Here is a 6,896-nt window from a genome sequence, read left to right on the forward strand (position 1 = left end):
TAATAAATCTCACTTGATGTGTTTAAAAAAGAAAGTTTATGTTCAAAATGATAACTCATGTGTATGTACACTTTATCCACCACACAAACACATAGCCACACATCCTCCCACAGACTTCTTATAAGTGTTACTTTCCCCAGTCATATTTTTGTGTAAAAAATGAAAGATATGACCCAAATTCCTTGTGGAGAGAAATTTTAGAGTTAAACTTATGTGATATTCAAAATAAATGAGCTCAACCTATCTGCAGTGCAGTGGGAGCTCTGCTTTCATGCTGTAAACTCATTTGTCAAAATAATAGACGCTGTGTCTACATAAGTGACCTGTGTGGCCTCTCATTAACTTGGCTTGATTAGACAGCGAAACTATTTAGTGCAGCCTGTGGAAGATTCTCAGTAAAACTGGGGACTAAATGTGGAGAAGCCAAAACTGGGAGCTAAGAATATAGCTTTACATTCAATTAATTTCAAATGCACAAAGCCACAGAAGAAACCGGCATTATCTCTAGGTATCTTTGTGCTGAAATAAAAAGCACTTATCTCTGTCTCTGGGTAAATTGCTAGAGCATTGGAGAGTGCGATCCATTCAATGACACCATGTGAAAAGTTACTCACAAGAGCCGATCATATCTGTTGATTTTCCTGGTTATTTTAGGAACTAACTTAATAAGTATTTATTGTTATAGAACAATAGGATTGAAAATCAGTCCTGTATGTATGCTTTCAAATACTTATCTGTTCTAATTATTGGGGCCAATTTGAATTACATTTTCTGAGGCAAATGGCTATTGAATTCATTGGAGAGGATACTCACATCTTTTACTCTTTAAAATGATGACAGTGGGCCTGTTTTTAATTTGCCTTTATTGGTTGCCCTCGTTGCCTAGGATACAGTGGCTCCCAGTTTCCATGGGCACACCGCTAACCAGGCTGGACAGCTCTCTGTTGTGAGGCATGGGGAAATCAGGGAGTAGAATCTGCCTAGAACTGCATTTCTGAAAGTTTTGAAGTGAAAATGTTAGAAATAAAAGAAAAGACCACCTGTTAACTAAGTAAGGCACTATAATGAATATGCTATAGCCTCTGGGAGGGAAGAGGAGAGGAGAGGAAGGGAGGGGAGAGGGGGGGAGGGAAGGGGAGATAGGGAAGAGGGACTCATAAGAGAGTGAGAAGTGGAAGAAGTAAAGATGCTACATATTTGAATAATTTTTTTTTTTTTTATCAGTTCTGTGACTTTATTTCCAAGTTAGTTCTCTTCCACATTCACTGTCTGGAGATTTTTGAATGCGGTAACAGGGACATAGGTTACCAAGGTACACAGCTTGTTTGGTGAATCTTCCTCCTCGTTCCATTTCCTGGACAATCGTACCTGGATACGATATGAAACATTCCTTATTCCTTTGGCCCAGACAGCTTTGTTGAGTCTGGTGTCGATGCGCACATCTAGAGTCCCCATTTCCTTCATGGCAAACTTCCAGATCTCCTTAAGTGCCCAAGCAGCGCACTTCTTGAAGCCCACTCCGTGGATGCACTGGTGAATGTTGTGTATTCTGGGGTCACCGCCTCATTGATGGCAGAACGGCCCTGCTTCTTCTCACCACCCTTCTTTGTGGGAGCCATTCTGCTGGGCCTAAGTTGGAAAGGAAGAATGCAGTGGATTGTGGAACTGAAGGCTGTGGTTCTTGATTAAATTTGGATCACATGAGTTAAACAGAATTTTAAAGAAATGATCTAAGTAGAGGAGCTGTAATAGTAAAACTCTGATTTTTTTTTCTTTTGTTTCCTACTGACTAATTTTGAGTGCCTTACTCCCTGTTCTGGCAACCAGGATTGAACAGGGGGCTTTACAGAGGCATGTCCTCTCCACTTCTTACTTTTTGTTTTGAAACAGGATCTCACTAGGTGGCTCAGGGTGCATTCACCCTCTCCGTTCTGCCTCTGCCTTCCAAGTGCTACGACTTGAGTGGTGCTGCCACTCCTGGCTGTAGCTCTGGGTGCCTGTCTCCTGTTTGTGGTGTGCTTCAATTAACAATAAACTTTTACCCAAAGAGCTGTAATATTAAGAATTGTTTCCTTTAATATTAATTAAATCCATTTTCTGTAGATTGCTATGCTAACATTTGTTTCATGTGAGAATCTCTGCTACCTCTTTATTCCCTTTATTCATTGTTTGCAAGTCTTCCCTTTGAGCTTGTTTCTGATGCTCACCAACCCACTTTCTCCACAGTTTTTATCTCAGTTTTTAAAGCAAGTATTTCCTTGACATATGCTTGTTTCCTAATCTGGAAGTGTGTGCTTTTTATCCTCTTAGCTTTGCTTTCTGGTATGAGTGGCTTAGATAATTCACAAAACCGTATTCACATTTTGATGGGCTTAGCAATTCAACATGCATATGATTTAAGTTCAAGAAATACCTAGATTATTCATTATAGTAATGTCTAGTTCATGTATTATTATTTACACTGCCTGACTATCACAGTGAAGAGGACATAGCTGCTTCTAAACCATCATAGTTTCATGCATGATGGCCCTGGAACAAAGACAGATGAATCATGAAGAGAACTCAAGCTTAAGTTCTATGAGCTGTTAGAACCTTCACGAGGAATCGAAGGCCTGAAGACGTAGGTTGGTACAAATATTTTTTTCTGATAGATTTGGTGAAGTGGGTAGTCTGGATGTGTGATTGGTTAAAAAAGTACAACTTGATGGAAATAAATTGGGCAGAGAGCAAGGCTCTTTGCTCAGATTCCTCTCTGTCCTTTGTCATCATAGGTAAGGACATTCCTTTTCTGCTGAAATAAAGATGGCACCTTCAAAGAGAGTCGTATGTTCCACTCCAGGGAAAAAGAAGAACATCTTTCTTAGATTTTATGACCTCCTTCTGGGAAGAAGAGCAAGGCAAGGTGAGAATGACTTTCCTGTCCTGCTGCTGATTTCGAATGCCAAGGCTCTGGGTGTCGGCAGGTGTCGTGAGTGCCATTACCATAAAGCTTTCCTAGTTTCTATAAGTGCTCTAAAATATGCATTTTTCTTGGTGAAGAATATTTTAGGGTCCTCTAAAAAGAAGCTGATCTCACAGCAGAAGCTGAAAATAGAACACTGGTTAGCAAAGGCATAGGAGTCGGGGATGGGAGATGTTTGGGGTATGGAGGTAGGGATTGTTGGGGATGGGGGCATAGGGGAATGGGAGGGCCATTTCCTTGATGCCTAGTGACTGCTACTTGCTCTAGCTCCTCTGCTGTGTGGTTGCATGGGAAGGTGGCTACAGGTAACAATGCGTTTCAGAAATCCAGAAGAAATGATTTCGAGTGTGTTCATAAATAAAAAGAAGCCGTTTGAGGAGATAGTTTAACCTGATTTAGACATTACTCAGCGTCTATGTGAGTTGCAGCTGTGCAGAGCATCCTGTAAAAATGTGTAATTTTGTTTCTAAGTGTATCAGGTTAAAAATCAATGTAAATAAATTCATATTTTATGATTTTTTGGAAAGAGTGGAGGTGATTTAAGATTTTAAGTTAAAGGTGTGTGGAGAGCCAAGTGTAATCCCTATGTTTATGGATTGCTTCAAACATTAATTAGTATTCACCAGAATGACCTGCGTGCTGGCCACGCAGCATGCTGCACCACAGCACAGAACTCCTGACCCAGGAGTCCCACGCCACTTCCCAGGAGAGGCTCACTCTGCCTGTGCACCTGCTTAGCTCGCCTAGTAGCGACAGAGCTGCAGGGCCTCCATGACAGCCCAGTCTCAGTGTCCTGTCCCTGCCTTCCCTTTCTTCTAAGAACATCCTGCCTAGACTCCTGGAAAACTAAAGGGATTTGGGAGTGAAGGGAGGGAGAAAAGAGACAAGGGGAAGGGGAAGCACAAAGGATCAATAGGTGGTCTCTGGCCAGCCAGGATGTGGTTCAACATCTCAGCACCCGCCTGGCAAGGGTAAACACCAGAGTTTGATTCCTCCCCACCCCCCAAAAAGAAATGAATATATATGTGTACTAGCTCCCCACAGTTAACATGCTTATTATGCATCACAAATATATGAATAAAAAAGGGAGAAAAAAACCCATAATTTTTATGGGAAAAACTGCATTCTATTAGTCATATGCATAAAATAGGTGTTCAGTCTCACTCATTAGTAAATAAATGTTGATTAAATCAATAGAGAAAAAAGGAAAATCAAGGAGAGGGCTTAGGCAATTTCCTGACATTTTAGTTGTTGCATAGGTTGCTTTGGAGACCAAATTATTAAGATGATTAGCTTACTCTTCTATTGTAGCATTTATGCTAAAAATAATTCATTGGAAAATCCATTGTTTGGAGGACTATAATGAACTTACTGTTGGGAATTTTCAAGTAGTTTCCCAAGTCTTTACCAGTATGTACATTACTCTAAGGTAAACAAAAAAAATGTGCATATGTGATTTACTAGCAAGTCAAGTTTGGTGTTTATATTAAAATAATATTCTTGAACAACTGTAATTCATTTGTAGAATATAAGGCTTATTTGTATACTACTATATAATATAATATTAAATATACTTTTATGAAGAATATCATTAAATTTGATATTAAATAATAAGTTCAATGAAATAGTCTTCAATTATTATAAAACAATATTGCTTAAAGTACAAGACAATATTTGACATGTATTTCTGATGACAAAATGAGAAAATAGGGATTACACAGATGGCTGCTTCTTTAACATAGTCAAGTTATGTATTTAAATATTTATACTTATCTGTGTAGTCTAAACATATATGTATCCAACCAAAGTCAAAAATGATAAAAATAAAAACTATCATGTGACTACTCTATTTAGCATATTTATAGAGATGTAATTGCCTTCATGATGAAATATGTGACATAAATTTCATGCATACAGAACTAAGTTTAGGGCAGGCCAAGCAGCTCAGTGGATTAAAGTTCCTGCAAACAGGCTCAGGGGCCGGCGGTTTGATCCCCGCGTTTGCCATGCTGGCCCCGCCCCTGGGGCGCGCTGAGGCTGTGATTGAGACCGGGTTTGGTAACGTGTACCTGTAATCCTAGCTCTTGGGAGGCTATAAACAAGTGGATCGCTATGAGTCTGATCTAGTAGTGAGACCCTGAACACCCTGTAGACCCTTCCCTAAAAAAAATGCAAAAAAAAAGAACCTAGAACTAAGTTTAGATATATTAATACTTGTGAAACCATCACTGTGAATAAGACACTGAGGGTCTTACAAGCCTTAAACATCTCTTTTTATTTCTTTGTAATTCTTAACACTTGCCCTATTACGACCCTCATCTTAAGGTCTTCACTGGAAAGAACAGAACTTGCTTTAAGATCCTATTATATAAAATTTTAGGAAATGCCAGCTCATCCAGAGCAAAAGAAACAGGTCTATTTTTGTCCACTGTTCTGGGAAATAGAGGTCAATGTTATTAGATAACATAAATGGCAGAAAATAAGGGGTAAAAAATATTCTAAGTGAAAACAATAATTATTTTCATAGATAATATCAGTTATATCAAACACACAAAATAATTAAGATAAGAGCCAGTGAGATAGCTCAGCAGACTAAGTGCCTGTTTAAGCAAACACAGGGACTTGGGTTTGATCCCCGGTACCACATGCTGTGCCTGCCCTACCCCCAGGTGCACTGAGCTGGATACTGAGACAGGGTGTGGTGGTACATACCTGTGATCCAAGAGTTGTGGAGGCTGAAAACCAGAGGATCACTATGAATTTGAGCTGTGTAGTTGGACCTTATACCAAATACTTAACAAAATAAAATAAAATAAAATAAAAGGAAAGAAAGAAAAAGAAAAAATATGCAAAAGGAGCTAGAAAAATTCTAAATAAAATGGCTGGAGACTAACCCCAGAAGATATCAAAATATAATAATAATAACTATATGATACTTGATATTTTGGAAGAAATAGAAGGCGTAAAGAAATAACATGTAAAGTATAATAATTGGAATAAGCTAAATAATCACAAATTAGCTCTGAAATTTTAGGAGTTTAACACAAGGTAGATTTCTTTCTTATTCATGTTCCAGTGCTTCTGGGGCAGATAGGGTGCTGGGCCATGCTTAGCAACCCAGTCTCATGTCACTGTCCACCTGTTCCAGCAGCATCAGCTGCAGTTGAGGACCTTTCTTCAGTCTTTCCAACAGAGTAAGAAAATTTGGTATCACAGAAAGCTGTTTCTCTTCTTTTCTATGAATACAGAGCTTACATCAAAATGGCCTTGGTGAACTACAAAGGGGCGAGAACAGTTGATGCTGGAGGGTCAGAAAGAGTCCAAAGGAAGGATAGGGTTATAGCTTGCAACATAGGTGCCACTGCAGAGCTAGTGGGACAAAAGATATTTCTGAAGGCATTGGCCTTAAGCCACTAAATGCTGGGAAGGAGAAGGGGAATCCAATCCTCCTCTCCCCCATTCCCTATGCCACACTAAGTTCTCAGCAGACAAAAAGGCATGGAAACAAAGAAATTTTAAAAATGAATGCTAGAACTTAATCTTGCACAGCAAAACAGGGCAATGAACTCATAAGCGAATACAAGAATAACTCAAAAGAACGTGATGAGTTTTGAACTAGTAATTTGAGGGTAAAAGGTCAATGGGAAACTCATCCATTATTAGTTTCAAATAAAAGTAAGAGATGAATGTCAATTTTTCATGTATGAAATGGAAAGTTTGATGATATGAACTAGTGACGATTATGGGAAATGAACATATTTAATTTTCAGGAAGAATTGGTTAAAAATTTATTTTATAGGGCCAGGGATATAGCTCAGCAGCTTAAGCACCTGCCTGGCAAGTACAAGGTCCTGAGTTCAATCCCTGGTACCGAAAAACATTTTTTTATAAAAATATATATGCATTCATATTTATATATGTATGATTAATTTTT

At 38.8% G+C, this 6,896-nt stretch overlaps 1 pseudogene; it reads right to left on the minus strand.

Annotated features, from left to right (window-relative positions):
* Positions 1-1,245: 1,245 nt before the first annotated feature.
* Positions 1,246-1,619, minus strand: LOC105743423 (annotated as a pseudogene).
* Between the last annotated feature and the right edge of the window lie 5,277 nt (positions 1,620-6,896).

The sequence above is a fragment of the Octodon degus genome, unplaced genomic scaffold (genome assembly GCF_000260255.1).
Source record: "Octodon degus isolate 3935 unplaced genomic scaffold, OctDeg1.0 scaffold00124, whole genome shotgun sequence".
NCBI classification, from domain to species: Eukaryota; Metazoa; Chordata; class Mammalia; order Rodentia; family Octodontidae; genus Octodon; species Octodon degus.